Below are 23,151 nucleotides of genomic sequence, written 5' to 3'. Positions count from 1 at the left end.
GTGAGATACTGATTGAACAACTTAGGTTCATTCACCTGATCTCCAGTCATTTCAGTCCTTTTTGTACCCTCATTGCTTACTCTCCTTCTCTCAATTTCTCTAGATATAATGACTGGACTTGAGCTGTCCAGGAGATTAATTTCTATTTTATTATTATTATTTAAATGTTGTAGATAAAAAGAATATATCATTCAATATAAGTGACATGTAAGCTCAATATTTTTTTTCTTGGAGTATAAGGAAGAATTTTTTGTGGCCTATGACAATTAGGATTTATACGCATGAGGAGATGATGAGCAACAGGCAGAGAGTCATAGCTGAATTTACAGGATTAAAAGAGTTAGAATTTCTATAGATATGTAATTTTGGTAGGAAAGCAAATGTTTTCCTTTTATACTGGCATGCACATGCAAATGCATATGGATACACACACCCAGTTTATTAATAATGCAAGATATTTAAGAGACTGGTATTGGTTTAAAGAACAGTTTAGTGGAGCTCAGGCAAATGCTTCTATAACTGAGACAAATTTGTAGTCTAAATTATATTTGCCCATCCCCCCCTCCCAGATACAATTTCTGCATGAGTCATGTAAATGATCAGGTCCTAAAACAAATAAATTATGCTCTAATTCCATAATTATAATATAGGGGCTATTCTGACAATTCAGTTCAGTTCAGTTCTGTCAGTTTTAGTTGGATTTATAGGTAAGATTTATCTGTTATCTCTTATGGATAATCTAATTTTTCATTGCCCAGAAAGCAAAACCTGATGCTATCAGAAGCTCTTAATGATATTTAGTCCTGACTCCTCTAAGAAAGGAAAGAAGGGTTGTGGACAGACAATAGCAAGATTTCTTATAGCATGATTAGCTAATTTTTTTCCATATGTTTTTTTCTGTTGGCTAGACTACCATTCAGAATCCAATTTTGACATTCTCAAATGACTCATTTATCTGGATTATTCATATATAATGAGTGTTTTATTTTTCGGTGCAGGATCATATGGCTGGTTGGAAACCAAAAACAACTTTATTTCATTATGACTGATTTTCTAATGTTCCACAAGTTTTTATTGCAAAATGAGGCAGCAGCAAGGAAGTGGTGATGGATTAATATCTATTATAATTCTCAAATATTGCTATTTATATTTGTCATGATTCCACCTCACAGTTGGATTTATTTCAAAACATTTTGTTCTAGATGATTAGCAATTTCTCCAAATTATTCTGTGACCTGGAACACCAGTTATCTATCACTCTCAGTTTTGAGAAGAGATTAAATGGTCTATGTACGGTGTCCAAGTGAAGAAGATGTAAGGCAAAACAGATGCAGTATAGGAAAAAACATAAAATGTACCCGAATCATTTGCTGAGGACTTATGTGCCAAATGTGGTAAGTTATTTTAACTCATTTCATATATTATTGTTGAATATATTTGTATATTATATGTATTTTACTTTGGAACACAAAGTTTATATTAACAGAAGTAACTTACATTTATTTTAAAATATTTGTTTAAAATGCAGTGTAAAGCATTAAGTTATAAAACAGTTTAATCAGTTTTTGTTTGTGCCAATATCATCCTGAATCCTATTATTCTTTTTATTTTTGTAAAGTATAATAATAATTTGTCATCACTCGATTTTCCATCAAGACCTTTATCATAAATGTAAATTAATATTATAAATCTAAACATTGTTCAAAATTATTTTTATTAAGCTTATATTAAGCTCTAATTTTAAAGAAAAGTATTTATATTTTAATCTGTTATTTGCCATTTCTCAGCCAAAACTAATTTACAAATCTGCTCAACATAAAATAATGATTCTTTTTTGCCTAAATAACCTAACTGGTCTCTAATGTTACTTTTTGCTTACCTACAATCTAATCTTTCAGAGTATTTCTTACTGAACACAAAAATTATTGTGTTACCTCTCTTCTTACACTCTTCTATGGCTTCACATTTTACTGGAAAAAATACCAAATCATGGTTTAGCTATTAGTTGGCTGGGACTGTCATAACAAAATACCACAAGCTGGGTGGCTCTAACAACAGAAATTTATTTTCTCTGTTATGGAGGCTGAAAATCCAAGATCAAGGTGCTAATAAATCTGATTTCTCCTGAAGCCACTCCTTTGGCCAAGTCAAGACTCCTGGCTATTTCTTCCATTTCTTGTAATGACACCAGTCATATTGGATTAGGGCTCTACACTTATGACCTCATTTTACCTTAATTACCTCTTTAAAAGCCCTCCAAATACAATCATATTAGAGGTTAGAACTTCAGCATAAGAGTGGAGGAAGGCATAATTCAGTCCTTAAGGGTTTATGCTTCATGAGGTCTCTTTTTTACTCTTATATTCCCAGAGTCTATCATAATATCTTTCATGTAGTAGAGGCTTAAGAAATATTTGTTGAAAGAATTACAGAATGCAGTTAAAAACTCAATGTGTAATGTTCCTAACCTCTGTACATGGCTGTAGAAATAAGATGAAGACCTATTTTCACAGAACATAAACACATACACATCTAAATAAAATAGCATGTAAAGCTGTAGTTAGTTGCTAGGCACAGATTTTTCCACCTGTAAAATGGATATATTTTTTACTTCCAAAGGAGGAGTCTCAAATATACAAAGAACTAGAAAAATAATCACAGCCCTTGAGAAAGTCTCTGGATAGAACAATTTTCCTCTACAGTTCCTGTTTAGTGTGCTTTTGGTAGCCATCCCACTTTTGACCTAAGCTGACCTACAGAGTCTAGTAGTTCGCTTTGTGGGAACCTGCTGCATTGATGATACCCTTTCTTATGTGGAGCAAAGTTCCCACAAAACACACACATATAGTTTTGTAATTCCATTCATTTCCAAAGTGACAGGGTATTAGCTTTTCCTCATGCCCACTTCAGTGAGGTTGTTTAATACATTTGAAATAGCAAATCCCTTTGTCACAATCTGCTTTCATTCTGGGATACCTGAACATCTTAAGAGAGATTTTTAAAATTTGAATGCATTAGCTTTCACTTTTTGTGCTATAAAGTTCTATAGGCTTTGACCAATGCATAATATCATATATCTACATTGCAGTATCATTCAAAATAATTTTACTCTCCTAAAAATTCATTTGTATTTAAACTATTTAATCCACTTCTAAACCTGTGGCAATTACTGATTTGTTTACTGTCTCTATAGTTTTCCTATTTCCAGAATGTTATGTAATTGGAATTATATAGTATGCAGACTATTCACATTGCTTCTTTCATGTAGCAAAGTTCTTGAAGGTTCATACATGTTTTATTTTGGCTAAATAGCTCATTTTTTCATCACTGAATGATATCATTATATGGATACACCATAGTTTATTTATCCATTCATGTATCAAAAAACATTATTGTCGCTTCTAAGTGATTTTGAATAAAACTGTTACAAATATTTGGGTGCAGATTTTTATGAGGACGTAAAGTTTCAATTTATTTTGATAAATACCTATGAGCATGATTGCTGGGTTTTAGCATTCAGCTATGTGTAGATTTGTAAGAAAAAAAAAAAACACTGCAGAACTGTCTTCCAAAGTTGGTGTACCATTTTTGCATTTTCACCAGAAATAGAGTTATTTTTGTTCTGCATTCTTACTAGCCTATGGTATTTGTGTTTGTTTTTTTTTAAAATTTTAGCCATCTAATATGTGTAAAGTGCTATCCCTTTGTTGTTTCAATTTCCAATTCCTTAATTACAAATGCTTTATATATTCTAATAGACAGGACTCCAAAACAAAACTTTAGTTGAATATTAGAAGAACTATAAGAGAGTTTTCAAAGGGGTTTGTACTAATGTACATTCCTACTATCAATGTAAAAAGAATATAGATATTGAAGTACTGAGTCATAGAAATTTAAGTAATTTAGCTAATGTAGTAGTCAATAAATGACAAATATGGGATTTAAATAAGGAAATTCAGAAGTAGATTCCTCTTCACCACCAAATTATTCCACAGACTACAAACAAACAAAAAATCATCCAACTGATACAGAAAGAAATGGAAAGTCTGACTTATCCTAACAACAAAAATAAAAAAGATTAAACCCATATTTTTAGCAAAGGCACAAATGAAATTCTAAATTTCTTCTGTGGTTGGTTCTACAAATAGTTAAGGGAATAAATATTTCTAATTTTATGCTGATTTCTCTAGGAAATTGAGAGAAAAAATACTCTCCAATGCATACTGTTAACCCAGTATAATTTTGATATGTAATCCAAAGAATATTATTTAAAGGACAGTGAAGACCAATCACACTTATTTTAATAAATATAGATATAGCAATATTGTTAAATATATGGAAACTGAAACCCTCAATATATGGAAAAGAATATCTCATGACCATATTTACTTATATGCTGTGCTGTGCTGTGCTTTGTTGCTCAGCTGTGTCCAATTCTTTGCAATCCCATGGACTGTAGCCCACCAGGCTCCTCTGTCCATGGGATTCTCCAGGCAAGAATACTGGAGTGGATTTCCATGCCCTCCTCCATGGGATCTTCCCAACTCAGGGACTGAACCCAGGCCTTCCATATTGCAGGCAGTTTCTTTACCGTCTGAGTATATAATTTATATCAGGATATAGATAATTAAGTAATTCATCATATCAACTATTTAAAAATATAAAACTATATACCAATTCATAGTCATCTTTACAGAGGTAGCAAAGTAATTTGTAGAATCAAGTATCCATTAATGATTTTAAAAAGCAAGCAAACAGAAGTTAGTTTATATAACTTGATAGTGTAGTAAACATCTCACTTAATTGTCAAATATTGACATCATTTCCACTGAATTTAAGAATAAAGAATATTGTCTATTCCGGGTTCTATTTAACATTTTACTCAAGCGTCTAAAAAAAGTATAGAGGCAAGAAAAACTACAGTTAAAAGTACTACAGCTGAATTATACTGATACATATAATATAAAAGGATCTAAGAATAAAAATTTGAATTAATAAAAGAGTCACAAAGATGATAGAAACAGAAAATATATGTATATATTTATATATATAATATGCATCTTATTTCTATCAACTAAATACAAACAAAAAATTAAATGTCCTATTTAAAATAGCATCTGAATATGATATACCTATAGATAACTTTTGCAATTATGCAAGATGTCCACATAGAAAATTATAGAATTTCCAACTCAATACCAGCCAAGAACTCTAGAAAGATAACATACATAGACAGACTTAATAAAAAATGATGATGAGTATAATATGATATTGCTTTCAGTTAGAAACATTTTATTAGAAGACATAATAGTGCTAAAAGTAAATGAGCTATCAAACTATGAAAAGACATGGAGGGACCTTAAATGCATATTGCTAAGCAATAGAAGCCAATCTGTAAAGGCTATATATTATATAGAAATACATGATTCCAACTATATGATATTCTTGTAAAGCTGTGGAGACAATAAAATTATTTGCATTTGTCAGAGGTGGAGGGAGCAAAGAGAAATAGATAAAGCACAGAGGAGTTTTAGGGTAGCGAAAATACTCTGTATATTATTGTAATGATAACCCTATGCCATTATACATTTGTCCAAACCCACAGAATATACAACACTAAGAGTGAACCTTCCTTGGTGGCTAAGATGATAAAGAATCTGACTGCAATGCAGGAGACCTGGGTTCGGTCCCTGGGTTGGGAAAATCCCCTGGTGGAGTACATGGTAACCCACTCCAGTACACTTGCCTGGGGAATCCCCATGGACAGAGAAGCCTGGCAGGCTACAGTCCATGGGGTCACAAAGAGTTGGACATGGCTGAGCAACTAAGCACGCATCACACAAGAGTGTATCTTAAGATAAGTTATGACCTTTGAATGATAAGGATGTGTCAATGTAGGTTCATTCTTGGTAATAAATGTACCACTCTGGTATGTGATATTGATAATTGGGGTATGGGGTCTGTCTCTGTGTGGAGGCAGAGAGAATAAGGAAAATGTCTGTACCATCCTCTCACTTTCTGTTTTAAACTTAGGACTCTAAAATCTAAAAAGTTACTTCTTTAAAACATTAAATCTAAGAATGGTGAAATATAATAAATGTTACCTTGTAATATATAACAAGTAACTATTTAGAAATGAAGTTGTACTAAAAATTAAGAATATTTTTTTAAGAAGACTTAATAGTCAAGATAATGTGATAATACTGCAAGGTAGATGAATAAAGCAGTAGGACAAAGTGATCCAGAAACTTATGGAAATATATGATGTGAGAAATACATTTGCAAGTATTAATAGTTAAAGAAAGGACTGACTTGTCAGCAAATGTTGCTGGCTATTGGATGACAATTCATCTAGAGCACTCATGTTTTTCTGCATATATTTTTGAGCAACAGCATCAACTGCCTTCGATTTAGATTCTTTTTTTCAAGGATTTTTTTTTTTTAAACAGGAAATAGACTGTCTCCACTACATCCCTACCTCTCCCCAACAAAAGGCAGTTCCCTTTACTGTCCCATTTACTAAACCTCATGTCTTCTGGTGCTAAACCTAGGCACATTTGCTGCAAATTATAACAAAGATAGTTTCTTTAAGCTCAGAGTTTCTCTCCTGTTATCTACCCCACTGCTTGTGTGGGTGTTATCTGTCCCTCTCCAAATTTTCCTTTGGGAAAGGGGACTTGGGAAATTTGTACACATGCTAGCTCTGGCTACTGCTAATGCTGTGATTAGTCAACTATTTTGTCTCTGATAGAGAAGTCATGTCTTTTGCCAACATATGTGAAATTCAGTATGCTAGCTTGTTGATTTGCAGTTAAGGGAAAATTTCAGTTTATTTTTCATGCTTGGCACTATCCTAATTGCATATCCATAAGGAAATTAAAATAGTGGGAAAAATCAAGCAAGTGGCTAGGACAAAACTCAAGACTATAGTTATCTCTGGGAGAGAACAGCAAGAAAGATTTGATTAGAGAGAGGTACTCAGAGGAGTTCCTGGTATGTGGACAATATTCTGCTTCTTCACCTGGATGCTGAATTTATAATATTTGTTTAAAATATGCTTATGGGTTTTATGCACTTTACTCTATGTTCTAAAAAATTGTTAAAATAATAGATTAGGTACTCAGCATGAGTAATATGTATTAAGCACTTAGGACTTTGCATACAGCAAGCAACTAGATAAGCTTTAAAAAGAAAGCAGCATGTACATATTTTATATTTATTACAGTGCTTAATTGTGTAAAATGTAAAGCAATAATCCTAGAAGAAAATAAAAGCAAATGTTAAGAATATTTGCCTCAATGCTGTGAATACAGCCTATTTATTTTGTCTTGTATCTTTACATTTCATTTTCTAATTTTTAAAATAATTAGTAGGCAAGTGGGATGTCACAGTTTCCTTAAGTAAACAAAAACAAAGCAAAAAGAATGTAAAACTTTTCTCTATCACGTGTACTACTAAACTGTGTGGACAACCTGTATAGATATGCTGATTTGTGGAAATAACTGCACATTTATGAGAGATTGTGATACTAGCAATCATACAGAATTCTTCACACTAAAAGCATAAGGCAAGATTCAAGAACCACAAGAGAGAATTCAGTCTAGATGTCTAAGTCAGAAACTCAGAAAGACTAGACAGGCTAAAGGGGTTTACCAGGATCCCGTGTGAAGCAAAGTATATGCCTAGCACAGAATGCTCAAAGTAGTCATTAAAATATATTTTTTTACTTGTTTTAGTAAAAATAATAAAAGATTAATACAATAATAGTGATTTTAATATGCAACAAAATATCAATAGGTAACATTTATTCAGTATTTATTTTAGAAGAAACACTATGTCAGCAATTCGCATGCATCATCCCATATAATTCTCTTTACAACACAGTGAAAGACAACTTCTACTACCATTTTACTTATACCTAATACCTGAGATTTGAGCATTTTAAAGTAATTAGTCTTAGGTCACATAGCTAGTATGTCAGGAATCATGGGAGCAGCTTGGCTTATTAGTCTAATAAGAAATGAAATATGAAAAATAATTTCATCCATGAAAATATGAAACCAAGAATACTGACATATTGTTTTAATCATTTAAATGAAAGATTCAGAATCTTTGGAATCATAACCTTCTCTGCCTTATCTTTTCTCAAACCCTGGTGTATGTCTCCACTTCTTTTATTTGTTAGTTTAGGAAGACAATAAAATTTGAAATTCTCTTTGGGAAATATTTAATGAAAATACATTTAATTGAAAGGCAAAGGAGAAAAGGAAAGATACACCCACCTGAATGCAGAGTTCCAAAGAAAGCAAAGAGAGATAAGAAAGCCTTCCTAAGTGAACAATGCAAAGAAACAGAGGAAAACAACAGAATGGGAAATACTAGAGATCTCTTCAAGAAAATGAGAGATACCAAGGGAACTTTTCATGCAAAGATGGACACAATAAAGGACAGAAACAGTGTGGACCTAGCAGATGCAGAAATATTAAGAAGAGGTGGCAAGAATACACAGAATTATACAAAAATGACCTTAATGACCCAGATAGAATAACCACGATGGTGTGATCACTCACCTAGAGCCAGACATCTTGGAGTGTTAAGTGGACCTTAGGAAGCATCACTATGCAAAAAACTAGTGGAGGTTATGAAATTCCAGCTAAGCCATTTCAAATGCTAAAAGATGATGCTGTGAAAGTGCTGCATTCAATGTGCCAGGAAATTCAGAAAACTCAGCAGTGGCCACAGGACTGGAAAAGGTCAATTTTCATTCCAATCTCAAGGAAGGACAATGCCAAAAATTATTCAAGCTGCAGCACAATCATTTCACATGCCAGCAAGGTAATGCTCAAAATTCTCTAAGCAAGGCTTCAACAGTATGTGAACTGAGAACTTCCAGATGTTCAAGCTAGATTTAGAAAAGGCAGAGGAACCAGAGATCAAATTGCCAAAATTTGTTGGCTCATAGAAAAAGCAAAAGAATTCCAGAAAAACATCTACTTTTGCTTCATTCACTATGCTAAGGCCTTTGACTGTGTGGATTACAACAAACTTTGGAAAATTCTTAAAGAGAGGGGAATACCAGACCACTTCACCTGAATCTTGAGAAATCTGTATGCAGGTCAAGTAGCAACAATTAGAACTGGACATGGAACAATAGACTGGTTCAAAATTGGTAAAGGAATACTTCAAGGCTGCATACTGTCACCCTGCTTATTTAACTTATATGCAGAGTACATTATGCAAAATGCCAGGCTAGATGAAGCACACACTGGAATCAAGATTGATGGGAGAAATTTCAATAAGCTTGTATATGCAGATGACCCCACTCAAATAGCAAAGGCAAAGAAGAACTAAAAAGCCTCTTGATGAAGGTGAAAAAGCAGAATCAAAAATCTAGCTTAAAACTCAAAATTCAAAAAACAAAGATTGTTGCATCATTTCATGGCAAATAGATGGGAAAATAATGGAAACAGTGACAGACTTTATTTTCTTGGGCTCCAGAATCACTGGATGGTGATTGCAGCCATGAAATTGAAAGCTGCTTGCTCCTTGGAAGAAAAGCTATGACAAACCTAGACAATGTATTAGAAAAGCAGAGGCATCACTTCGCTGACATAGGCCTATCTAGTCAAAGTTATGTTTTCCAGTAGTCATTTATGGATGTGAGGGTTGGACCGTAAAGAAGGCTGAGCTCCAAGGAATTGATGCTTTCGAGCTGTGGTTTTGGAGAAAACGCTTGATAATCCCTTGGACTGCAAGGAGATCAAACCAGTCAATTCTAAAGAAATCACCCCTGAATGTTCATCGGTACAACTGATGCTGAAACTCTAATACATTGGCCACCTGACGTGAAGAGCCAACTCATTGGAAAATACCTTGATTTTGGGAGAAATTGAAGGGATATGAGAAGACGGTGACAGAGCATAAAATGGTTGGATGGCATCACCAATTCAATGGACAAGAGTTTGAGCATACTCCAGGAGATGGTGAAGGACAGGCAAGCCTGGGGTGCTGCAGTCCATAGGGTCACAAAAATTCAGACAGGACTGAGCGACTGAACAACAGCATCTGTAAAATTTTTGTAACAAAATTACTAAAGTGATTATACTGAAATGGGATAATTTTAAATGAAACAAAGTCCTAGTTTTATAACTAACTCATTGCTTTTTTTCTGTTTGGTAGAGGAAAGTGACAGCATAAAAAAGTGAAAGGAAAAATCCTTCCCTTATGGAGCCCCTCCACAGATTTCCAGTCCATAATGTTCTCTAATCAATCTACCTCATATTCAAAACTATGCAAAATTATTTTTGGTGAAGCTGGATTGTTTTATGTGAAAATAATAAAATGCAACAATTTTTTCTTCATTACTCTTCTTTGACCTGTGTGTTTCTTCCATACCACAAAATCATCCTGAGAACAGCCGAGTATCCTACAGTTTAACTCTTTTATGATATTGTCTATGTAATACCATAAACCTCATATATGCAGATGATACTACTCTAATGGCAGAAAACAGAGAGAAACTAAAGAGCCTCTTGATGAGGGTGAAAGAGGAGAGTGAAAAAGCTGGCTTAAAACTCAACTATCAAAAAACATATCATGGCATCTGGTCCCATCACTTCATGGCAAATGGGTGGGGGAAAAGTAGAAGCAGTGACAGATTTTATTTTCTTGGGCTCCAAAATCACTGCAGAAGATGAAAAGAGTTATGAAATTAAAAGATACCTGCTCCTTTGAAGGAAAACTATGACAAACCTAGACAGTGTATTGTATAGCAGAGACATCACTTTTGCTGACAAAGGTCCATATAGTCAAAGGTATGGTTTTTCAGTGTCATGTATGGATGAGATGGTTGGATGAAATCATCAATTCAGTCAACATGAGTTTGAACGAACTCTGGGAGATAGTGAAGGACAAGGAAGCCTGGTGTGCTGCATTCCATGTGTTCACAAAGAGTTGGACACAACTTAGTGACTTTGTTTAGAAACAACAAGTGTAATACACTAATAATCAGCCCCACATATTAAGGGCTCAGTCCCACAAAACTGCTCCCACTCAGTTCAGGTATCAATCTCAAGTCCAAGTTATCACTTGTGCTTCTGATCGATCTTCTGTAGATTAGATTTCTATCATCCCCTCCTTGGATTGGTTTAATGTGCTAGAATGGCTTACAGAAACATTTCACTTACTAGATTACTGGTTTAGTATAAAAGATACAACTCAGAGACCACCAGATGAAAGAGATGCATAGGGTAAGTTATGTGAGAAGGAGCTTCCAGGCTCTCTGGGTGTGGTACTCTCCCTAAAACTCAATATGCCATATATTCAACAACCCAGAGGCTCTTCCAGTCTTTTTCATTTGAGCCTTCATTTCATAGGCACGATTGACTTAATAATTGTCTTTGTTCAGAAGATTAATTAAACGTCCATCCCCTTCCACTCATTAGATTGGGACATAAATTTCAACCCTCTAATAAAGTTGTTGGTTCCCTTAGCAGCCAGCTGCCATCATTAGGTGAAATCCAAAAGTCACCTTATTAACAAATACTTAAGTGTGGTTGGAAGGAGCTTGTGAATATCAAGATACCTTTATAGCAGCACTTATCAGTTAGGAAATAACCATGAGTTTTATGAGCTCTGTACCAGAAATACAACAGACCAAATATCTATTTCTTATTATAAATTACCTCACACGTACCCATATACATAAGGAGATTATGTGTGTGTGTTTCCAATCATGTGTATAAAGCATATGTGATTAATTATAGAGGAAGATTTTTGCTCAAAATGCTAAGGTCAGGTGGATGAAAACAAGTTTCAAGTGAAAAAACTTCAATACTGAACAACAACATCAAAACCTGTTAAGGCAGGAGATCCAGAGAATAAAGAATGGTGGAGAGACCCCCCAAAATGTAATGAAGAGATAACAGTATCCTCACCCTGCTTGTAAGTTTGTGAACTTGAGATGGAAACTCTAGACTTCTGTTACACTATGTATATGAAAATAAACCCAAATGAGGGTTAAAGATTTTGATCAGTCAACACCCATGTAGAGCAGCTTTGCAGACAATAGACATTTCTGAATTTTCCCAGGAATTCATCTACTTGATTTGGTATCTACCTATGAGGCCTGCCAGATTACTCAGGCTTATATAAAAATATGCAAGATACTACAAACACATTTTATCCATGAAAAAAAATTAAATAGCATATAATTTCTACTTCCTGAGCCCTCTTCTATCTTTCTCTGTAGATATTCCCATGTGGATGATGGTGGTGTTTGTGCAATATGCCTGCATGTATGCTTGTGTGGGCTTTTCTGTTTGTATAAGACAGAGCGAATGATGGTGTTAGTGGGGAAATAAAGACATTTCAGAAGTATTCAACTTTTGTTTTCAGATTGATCCTAAGTATTATAGTATTGGGACAAACCTATCTTTACAAATAAAGTGACTCAGATTCTAAACTTGTCTTTGAAATTCAAATTCAATAAAGTAATACAGTAATAACTATAATAATTTTATATTGTATTATTAACAATATTAGTAAATAATTCAAAAATTAGTGATTTTAAAACACTGTTTTAAATAACAGCTCAAAATCCTTAAACCTGCTGAGTTATGTTTACTAAAGAACTTAATAAACTGCTGCTGAAACCATAGGGTATGGTAATCTCTTCTCTCATGGTTTATTGCACAGGAAACACTATAGGAGATAGGCTTATAAAAGCTGATGTGTTGCATAAAATACTAATAAACAAGTGACTAAATGAGTTATATGAAAATGATTTTGCAGAATGTTTTGAGATTTATTCATTAGATATCAAGGACTGAATTAAAATAAATGAAAAACGCAAAAGTTTCATCATAAAACATCTTGGAGTAAGTATTGCTAACTTTATTCATGCACCATTGCTCAGATCATGAATAGAAGCATGTAGTCCTTGTCTATATTTTACTTTTTTGAAAATTTAAAGCACCTGAAGGTAGAGTATTGTGTTGGACAAAATTATTGTTTGAATATTCCTATAAGATGGTAAGGAAAATCTGAACAAAATTTTGGCCAGCTAAATATTTTGAGTAAAAAATTGTGTGGCATGAGCTTAAGAGATTGTAAAGTAGAAAATAAAGCAACAGAGATTATAGTGGAGTGAGGAAAATCCAACAAAGAAAGAAAACTGCTGCTCAGAAGACTGCACACTCCTGATAAATTGAAAATGCTTCAATTTACAGAATTAGAAAATTGATGTAGTAAGTATGGTAATTGACATGTAGCTTCTAGGAAATGATGAAACAACAGAAACTAGCATTAGCAGTTTGTTCCCAGTTTTTAATACTAGGTTCTCCAACTAGGGCTATATTTTATAGTAGGTGGTAGGAAGATTGTGAAGATTCAGAATGAAAGGGAAAAGGCTTGTGATTAATGGGGGCAACCATCCAGCTTGCAATTATCTCAGAAAGACTTTCTTGCTCAAAGTTAGAAAGTTATATATAACCTTGGAGAGGAAAGTATAGTAATAACATCTCTGACTGTTAAAAACTGCGAAGAGTCTGAACCTTAATTTTACTGCCTAATTTGCAAGGTATATCATCATGATTTCATGAATGCTAGAAGACACGGGACTCATGAGTCACGGGCAAGTGAAAGTTTTCTGCTTACAGTGTTGGGAGTAACCAGAGTACTGAAATTTTCTTGTGTCTATTCTCCAAGTCCCAATTCCCACAGGAAAACAAGGGAGTGGGTTATGTCTGCACATGGTGTATTTGCATCACCACTGAGGAATTCCAAGCTAAAATGAACCCAATCTTTATAATGAGCTTCTAGCAAACCTGCTAACACTTTGTCCCAGAGGGAGACATTATCTTTATTTTATGGACAGTGAATAAATCTTCCATTTTATCAGGAGGGAGACAGTATCTCAATATTCCAAGGATGTTCACTCTAAAATCATCCTTGAAAAGATAGTCTGGAAGAAAACAGCCAGTGCCTCTGCTCATGGGACATGCAGAAACATGAGAGCTCTCTGGAGAATTGTCTCCCAAAACTAGTGTTTCAGTGTGTGTCTAATACTTTTATAAACATCTTCTTTCCATTAACTGATTTTATCCTCAGAACTACAAGAAGGGGCTCTCATCCTAATTTTCATGAAGAAGAAAATTAAGCACAGAGAGGTAAGTGATTATCAGCTGGTATTTGGTTGTCTGGTTTAGAAGCCATATTCTTAAACCCTATGTTATTTATATCTATATCTATAGATAGGTATATATAAAGAGAGCATCATGGGATACTCACTTCTTCCACATTTTTGATATGATAGATGTGTATAACAGAAAAAAAAAAAACAAATTCAGGATATCCATGTGCCCTAAATAATTGGCCTATTACAAAATGCAGTATTGAAAATAACAAGAAAATATTGGGAGTTTGGATTGAAGCACAGGAAAATAGTCATTTAAATGAATAGTACATAAAAAAGAAGAAGAAAAGAAAATAGATGGAGACCAGTTAAAGTTTCTACTATTTGCCAATTCCTACTAAGGAAATTGTAGGAGATATAGAAAGACAATGTGGGCTTCCCCTGTGTCTCAGTGGTAAAGAATCCGCCTGTGATGCAAGAGACACAGGAGATACGGGTTCAACCCCTGGGTCTGGAAGATCCCCTGGAGGAGAGTATGGCAACCAATTCTAGTATTCTTGCCTGGAGAATCCCATGGACAGAGAAACCTGGCAGGCTGCAGTCCATAGCGTCACAAAGCTTCGGACACAACTGAAGGCGGAGCAGGTGTGCATGCATAGGAAGAGAATGAGGTATGGCGGTGCACTTGTTTTCATTATTCTACATTTGTATTCAAATTAAATGTTTAATTAATTGCACCTCTATTTATAGAAGGACTTCCATATTCTAAACCAGTTCTTTTGCTGTGTTTTAATTGTTCAACAAAAATTCACTTAGCTACCAGTGGTAGCCAGTGTTCTAGGTGTTGGCATGTACAGTGGTGAATAAGATTGTCTTTGCAATTGTTGAGTTTATGTTTTAGTGGGGAAGAATAGCAATAAACAGACAATCAGATGTGGGCTATAAATAATTAATACACTATGAAGAAAAGTACAGCAGGGCAATGGAAAAAACAATGAGTAAATGTATTTTAAATAGAGTGTTCATGTAAAGTTCAAATGAGAATGTGTTTTCTCGCAAACATTCTAGATAAAATGTCTTTCTAATGTACATAACTAATGAATTGGTTTAGTAATATGCAGCAGTACCTATCTAGGTATACCATACAACTATTTTCTACAACATTGTGTTGGTGTGTCATCTCTTACTTTTTAAAACTTTTTATTTTATATTAGTGCATAGACAATTAACAATGTTGTGATAGCTTTAGGCACACAGCATAGAAACTCAGCCACACATATACATGTATCCATTCTACCCCCAAATCCTCTCCCATCCAGGCTGCCACATAACATTGATCAGAGTTCCCTGTGCTGTGTACTAGGATCTTGTTGGTTATTCATTTTAAATATAGCAGGGTATACAGTTGATCCCAAATTCCCTAACAAGAATACAGATTAATCAGGGTGAAAATTAGTAGTCATGAGAGGAAATTGTGGTTTTAACTAGAAATCATAATTTTTCCAGGTAGCTTGCCTTTTGTGATTGATTAATCTTTGGTTGTCTGGTTTTGTTTTGTTCCAAACCACAGATCCCACTCATGCATCATCTAATTTACCTTGTCATTAAAATCAACTCTGTATAGCTCTTCCTGTTGTGTATGGTCAAAAATGAATGTTTCTTTATCTGTAAGGTAGTCTGCGTGCTCTGGGAAATATTGCTCCCCAATATCTATACAATCTTCAGGAAACCTCTTAGCTTTTATTAAATGATCCAAAATAATATGATCCAAGATTAAATGATCCAAAATAATAAGTACACTGTATGGTGCCCAGACATGTATCTCTTGTATGTATATATACGCACATATATATTGGAGTAGAAAATGGCAACCCATTCCAGTATTCTTGCCTGGAAAATTTCATGGACAGAGGAGCCTGGGGCACTACAGTCCATGAGGTCACAGAGTTGGACATGACTGAGCATGCATGAGCACACATGGAAGCACATGTTTGTGTATATATGTATTTCTATGTGTGTGTGTATACACACATATATGCTTCTGTGCATACTTATGTGTGGTCAGTCATGTCCAACTCTGTGACATATATATATATATATATATATATAACTTTCTCTGTGTGTGTATATATATGTATATATCTCCCAGCAGTCACCTTTGAAAGGGAATTTGAATTCACTTTCAATTAGGTTCTCAAAATAGTTGAGATTACAGAAAGACATCAGGAGTCCTCAAAGGACATTATGTTTATTTTGAGAGAATAGGCCAGGTTGATTAAGAGGGCTAAATTTAAGAGGAACAAAACAAGTATGGATTATCTCTTGGACACAGTCACTATAAATAATTCCTTAACATTATTATATAGACTTGTTTGTTTATGTCTGTTTGGCTCTTAGGTCAGGAACTTAATTTTGTTTCTTACTATCTTTCTGGTATCTAGCAAAACAGGGTACAATGTAGACATTGAATAAATATTTCCTGAATAAATGATTTATTTCTGTAAAATTTTGATATTCATGTATTTGAATGAGTTTTAAAACATAATATTCTAATTTGTTCTCTAACTTTTTAAAAAGTTTTAAAGTTTATTGTGTTTATTAATTTTAGCTTTGCTGCATCTTCTTTGCTACATGGCCTTTTCTCTAGTTGTGGCGAGAGGGGGCTACTATCTAGTGGCAGTGTGTAGGTATTGTGGTGGCTTCTCTTGTGGAGCACAGGGTCTAGGGTGCACAGGCTTTAGTAGTTGTGGTCTGTGGTCTCAGCAATTGCAGCTCCTGGGCTCTAGAGCACAGGCTCAATAGTTGTGCACGGGCTTAATTGCACCACAGCACATGGAATCTTACCTCATCAGGGATCAAACCCATGTCTCCTGCATTGGCAGGTAGATTCTTTATCAGTGAGCCACCAGGGAAGCCCCTGTTCTCTAACTTTGTAAAGATGATGCAGACATAAAAATTGCAAAGCTGTTTTAAAAAAAAAAAATGCTAGCCCTCTTGTGCTTGTAACTATCTTCTTTGCTCACATGGCCTGGAATTACAAAAGAAAGAAAGAGGTGGAGGAGGGAGGGAGGGAAAGGAGAAGGGGAGGGGGATGGAGGAAAGACAGAAGGAAAGAAGGAAGATAGAAAGCACAACCTAAAGCAGTAAAATTAGCTCAGCCACAGAGGCACAAGCTTTAAAAACTAAGAAAAATAAGATCAAAATGAAATGATTGCTGGTACAACTTTGAAATTGGAAAATATATCACAAAATGGCATTATGAAATAATAGCTGAGAAAAAAGAGGAGATAAACTGCATTTTTTTCCCTGATGCTGTTTTGTGGAATCACCTACTTTTCCTTTTTCTATTACTCTCCTGGGTTCTTGTCAGATTCTGAAAAGTTAGCCACCATTACTTTAATGGTCTAGATACAAAGGAGGCTGGTTATAATATTGACTTTGGAAACCAAACAAAATTGGCTTTGAATCCTGACGCTGACATCTTCTGGCTGGTGACCTTGAATGAGAAACTTACCTAACCTCTTCAAACCTCATATTTCATAGTATTAAAATAAGTATAGCAATAGCTAACTCAGATTGTTGCTATGAATACTACCATGATAAATCATATAATGGTTAGCTGATGACTGCCTCATTAGTGATCAACAGCTGGTATTTGATATTGTTGTAGGTAATGTTCTAAACAGATACATAATGAAACTTGATTCTAGAATGAATAGAATGGTTCTTTCTCATTGGTGTTAATAAATAACACTGAAAGACCTCTGGGGCCTATGGGAACAATAGTTTAGGGAACATTAATACACAAGCACCTCTGTCACCACTGTCCAGCCTTATTAATTTGATTGTGAGTTAGCATCAAATCCTAAGGATTATCAAATTTGGAAAGGAATTAATGCTCTGTACACTTATTATGTATCACGTACAATTCAAACTATATGACAAGTGTATCTCATTTGATTTATTTCTCATACTGATTCATTTGCCCTGTTTTTCACAGGAGAAAGAATATGACTTGGAGTGATAAATTAATTTGTCGATGATCATACATATAGTTAATAGAGAATTTGGGATTTGAAACTAGAGCCATCTAGCTCAAAAATGTATTATCTTCCTACTCTGACATGCTGACTTATCTATGACTTGGATTCACTGGAGTTTGCTCTAATTCTGAAACATCTGTCTCAGGTATGAGAAATCAAGTGGAACTGATTGTATAATGCCTAGAAAGCAGCAAATATGTAGGGTGAAATGCAGATTTGGTCCAAATTCCCAAAGTATTTGTCTTTTTACCCAAGTAAAATTATTTTTAATGTCTTATTTTAAGATCATGTATTTATTTTCATTGGCTTCCCAGGTGGTTCTATAGTAAAGAATCTATGTGCCAAGCAGGAAATGCAGGTTTGATCCTTGGTTGGGAAGATTCCCTGGAGAAGATAATGACAACCCACTCCAGTATTCTTGCCTGGGAAATCCCATGGACAGAGGAGGCTTGTGAGCTACAGTCCATGGGGTTGCAAAAGAATCATACATGACTCAGCGACTAAACATCAACAATTTATTTTTGTAATAAAGTCTTATAATTTTTTCTCTATAGAAGAACACCAAAGAGTCATTGTATTTTGCAAGTTAAGAAGGTTGTCTATCAGGCATTGTCTAGTGGACTGGGAATACTATGATAGCCCAAAAGTTAAAGAACTATCCTTGCAGGGTTCTGCTTCCCTGATTGCTCATTTGGTAAAGAATCTGCCTGCAATGTAGGAGATCCCGGTTTGATTACTGGGCAGGAAAGATCTGCTGGAGAAGGGATAGGCTACCCGACTCCAGTATTCTTGGGTTTCCCTTGTGGATCAGCTGATAAAGAATCTGCCTGCAATGCAGGAGACCTGGGTTTCATCCCTGGGTTGGGAAGATCCCCTGGAGAAGGGAAAGACTATCCATTCAAGTATTCTGGCCTAGAGAATTCCATGGACTGTATAGTCCATGGGATCGCCCAAAGTTGGACACAACAGAGTGACTTTAATTACTCAAAGCAATGGTCTTTCAAACTCACCCTTTAAATTGATGCACATTTATGACACTATGACTTAAACAATCTAGGCAGCTTAAGGATGTGATGAATTTCTTAATTATGTATTGGGGTACCTCACAGAACTCAAGCATAGGAATGAAACCAGCCCTCAACCAGAGGGACTCAATTGGAATATGAGGAGTACTCAGGAATCCACTCACTTTTATCTCTGCTTCTATGGTATTGTGGAATAAACAATTTTCTCCATTTCCCTATTCACTTTGTGAAACATGGCTATATAAAGCACATAGGTGTGTATATGTTACCTTTTGGAACATATAAACCTCTAGCCACTCACTCAGTGTCTCTGAATCCTAACTGCAAATTACAGGAGAGGAGAATCTGAGTAATCAACTTTAGCTGTGGACCTCATGTGGGGTGAGGAATGCTCTTGTGGAAGCGAGATGACTTCTGTGGAAATCAGCTATCTAACATCTCTACAACATATGTGTATATCAAATGTTCTACTTATAATTTCACACACCTCACTATCCATTCATAGACTTGAGTTAAAATATAAAAGCATAAGACTTGCTTTAGGTAGCAAAGTCTTCTCCCAGTCCTACCTATCTCCCTGCCCTCAGTGGGTGTGTGCATATGTAGTGTGCATGTTAATGGTACTGAAAGTGTTTTGCCTCTGTTTGCAAAAGTGGAGTATGTTGCTTTAAAAAACAGCAGGGCCATTTTCTGTATGTAAACACAGTCAATTTACTGAAGTAAAGAAAACTTAGGCCAGACAAGGGAAAGAAAAGGCAAAGAGTATGTCTAGGAAGATATATTATGTGTAATCACCTGAGCTTTCTGGCAGATGGAGGCTCAGTAAACAATAATGCTGTAATAATATTTGCACCCTGTGCAATTCCACACTAGTTCCATTGTGCCTTTGCCTTTGCTGTGGTCAGCACATATCTGCCTTTGCAATGTGTAATCAGAGGTGCCAGCTGTAGTGAAAGGGAGACTGTGGTATAGATGTCTCTCCACTAGGAATCAAGCAGTGACATCTACACTTTTATGTATGCTTGCTGACAGGCATTTATGATAATAACGTGCAAGGTTTGCTGACCCTGGTTTGACTCAATGTGTTTATTTATGATTTATCCATTCCCATTAGACTGCTTGTTTATGGATGCAAATATCATTGTTAAACAGAATGCTAAAATTTATTTTTTAAATAACATCTAGTAAATGCTAAATATTGTTGATAAGCTTTTATTTTCCTATGTAGTGATTCTGTGAACCTTAAAATCTAGCTATCAACTTAGCATAAAGCAAGTATTTTTTGTGTGAATAACCAACACGTCACACTTTTTAATAGTATGCTTATCATTTTAGCAAATAATTTTATAGGGCAAATTCTCTTAATTTAAGTGACTAATTTTACTCATCCATAGAGTCATAACAATAAAGTTTATATATATGTAGCTTATAGCTTTATAAACAAAATGAGGTTTCTAGTTTCTTTATCTTAGTTCTAAAGAAATTTATGTACATATATTAAAATATTCAGCAAAAGATTTTAATGAGGCTTTATATAATTTATGGTAGAAATTAAGAACAATGTAACAGCTAGGGTTTAGACTTTCACTCTTACCTCTATTTCTTCCTATAAGATGTTTAAATTCTTTTGCATCAGTTTATCCAGTAGTAAAATGGCAAATAGAGTTTTTTGAAAACCTAAATTGTTTAGCATATAGCTGACAAAATTAATATATATATTTTGTGTATTTATTAGCATTAATAATGATTAAATGATAATGGAAAATTAAAGAGTATTAAATAATGACTAGTGATAAATTAACAGTACTACACTAATTAACTGTACAAGAAAGTGATGATGTATTCTAAAAAGAAGGGGACACTATTTCAGTAAATATAGTCATTTCTAACTACATCTTATTACTCACTTCCCATCACCAAATTAACCTGATTATTTTACTGATGCAATGGATATAACTAGAATAGGAGATAAGAACATTTATCTTTTGTTGATTGGGGCTTCCTGGGTAGCTCAGCTGGTAAAGAATCCACCTGTAATACAGGAAACCCGGGTTTGGTTCCTGGATTGAGAAGTTCGCTGGAGAAGGGATAGGCTACCCAGCCCAGTGTTCTTGGGCTTTACTGGTGGCTCAGATGGTAAAGAATCCACCCACAATGTGGAAGACTGGGTTCGATCCCCGAGTTGGGAAAATCCCCTAGAGGAGGATCTCAGTCCCTGGGTTGGGAAGATGCCCTGGAGGAGCATACCTGGCTTCAGTCCCTAGGTTGGGAAGATACCCTGGAGTAGGGCATGGGAACCTATACTAGTATTCTTGCCTGGTATCAATATTCTTGTCAGTTCTTGCCATTGACAGAGGAGCCTGGTGGACTACAGTCCATGAGGTCACAAAGAGTTGGACACAACTGAGCCACTAAGCACATCTTTTGTTTTTAGAAATTCTAAAAAGTTGAATAAATAAGCAAACAAAGGAAAAAAAAATCACCTTTAGAACACAGTATATTTATCCTAAGGAGTTAATAAAGTTAACTTGGACAATAGCAAGAAATAAATTTTGTCTTATATAAACTTAGAGATTTCTGAAAATAATATTTTAAACTATGCATAAGACAATATATTTTTAAATTGATTTTTATACCTGGAAGATATCAGAAAGTAACCTTTAAAGCTCTGTTTATAAAACTATTGGAATCATAAAGAGAAAAGAGAATGTTACATTCTAAAGCAAATATGAAAATATACTTTGATTATTCTCCATTTTTTAATGAAGGGAGTATAGGCACCAACATGAACTAGAAATAAGTAAAGTTTAATGAAATGAAGATAAGTGATTTACCTGATAAAGAGTTCAAAATAATAGTTATAAAGATGCTCACTGAGGTTTGGAGAACAATGCATAAACAGAGTGAGAATTTTAGAAAAGGGAAAAGATAAGAAAGTAACAAACAAATCACACAGCTGAAGAACTCAGCGATTAAATTCAAATATTCAGTAAAGTGGTTCAAGGAAACTAGATGAAGTAGAAGGATCAGTGGACTCAAAGTCAAGGCAGTGGCATTCATCTATCAGAGGAGCAACAACAACAAAAACAAAAATGAAAAGGAGTGAAAGGAACCTATGGACAAATATTAACAGAACTGAAGTGAGAAACATATAACAATAAATAATGCAGGGAAAGTCAATAACACACTTTTAACAATGTATATTTTATCCAAAAAAGAATATCAGTAAGGAAACATTAGACTTAAATTGCATGTTAGACCAGATGGACATAACAGATATTTATATAATATTTTATCCAGTAGCAGTCATGAAATTAAAAGTCACTTTCTCCTTGGAAGGAAAGCTATGACAAACCTAGATAGCATATTAAAAAGCAGAGACATCACTTTGCCGACAAAGGTCTGTACAGTCAAAGCTATGATTTTTCCAATAGTCATGTATGGATGTGAGCATTGGACCATAGAATTGGCTGAGTGCTAAAGAACTAATGTTTTCAAACTGTGGTGCTGGAGAAGACTCTTGAAAGTCCACTGGACTGCGCAGAAATCAAACAGTCAGTTCTAAAGGAACTCAACCATGAGTATTCATTGAAAGGACTGGTGCTAAAGCTGAAGCTCCAATTCTTTGGCCACCTGATGTGAAGAGCCAACTCATTGAAAAAGACCCTGATTCTGGGAAAGATTGAAGGCACAAAGAGATGGTGGTGGGGGCGGGGGGCGGTGTGTGTGTGGGGGATGGGGCAAAGAATGAGATGGTTAGATAGAATCACTGATGCACTGGACATGAATCTGAGCAATCTCCAGCAGAGAGTGGAGGGCAGAGGCACCTGGCCTACTGCAGTCCATGGGCTTCAAAGAGTCAGACACAACTTAGAAACTGAACAACAACACATTCTTCTCAAGCACATATGAAACATTTTCCACCATTAAACACATTACGCCACAAAAA

The 23,151-nt window shown here is 34.9% G+C and overlaps 1 long non-coding RNA gene across 1 annotated transcript; it reads left to right on the top strand.

The window, feature by feature from the left end:
* The first annotated feature begins 9,711 nt into the window (after window positions 1-9,711).
* Window positions 9,712-22,836, top strand: LOC120856993. The gene is made up of 3 exons (XR_005719539.1): window positions 9,712-9,804; window positions 10,182-10,185; window positions 22,798-22,836. It is a non-coding gene; the product is annotated as an uncharacterized LOC120856993 (long non-coding RNA).
* Window positions 22,837-23,151: the final 315 nt, after the last annotated feature.

Source organism: Oryx dammah, unplaced genomic scaffold, assembly GCF_014754425.2.
Source record: "Oryx dammah isolate SB20612 unplaced genomic scaffold, SCBI_Odam_1.1 HiC_scaffold_28, whole genome shotgun sequence".
Taxonomy (NCBI): Eukaryota; Metazoa; Chordata; class Mammalia; order Artiodactyla; family Bovidae; genus Oryx; species Oryx dammah.
Note: the sequence above shows the minus strand (reverse complement) of the source record. Positions and strands in the feature narration are given on the sequence as shown.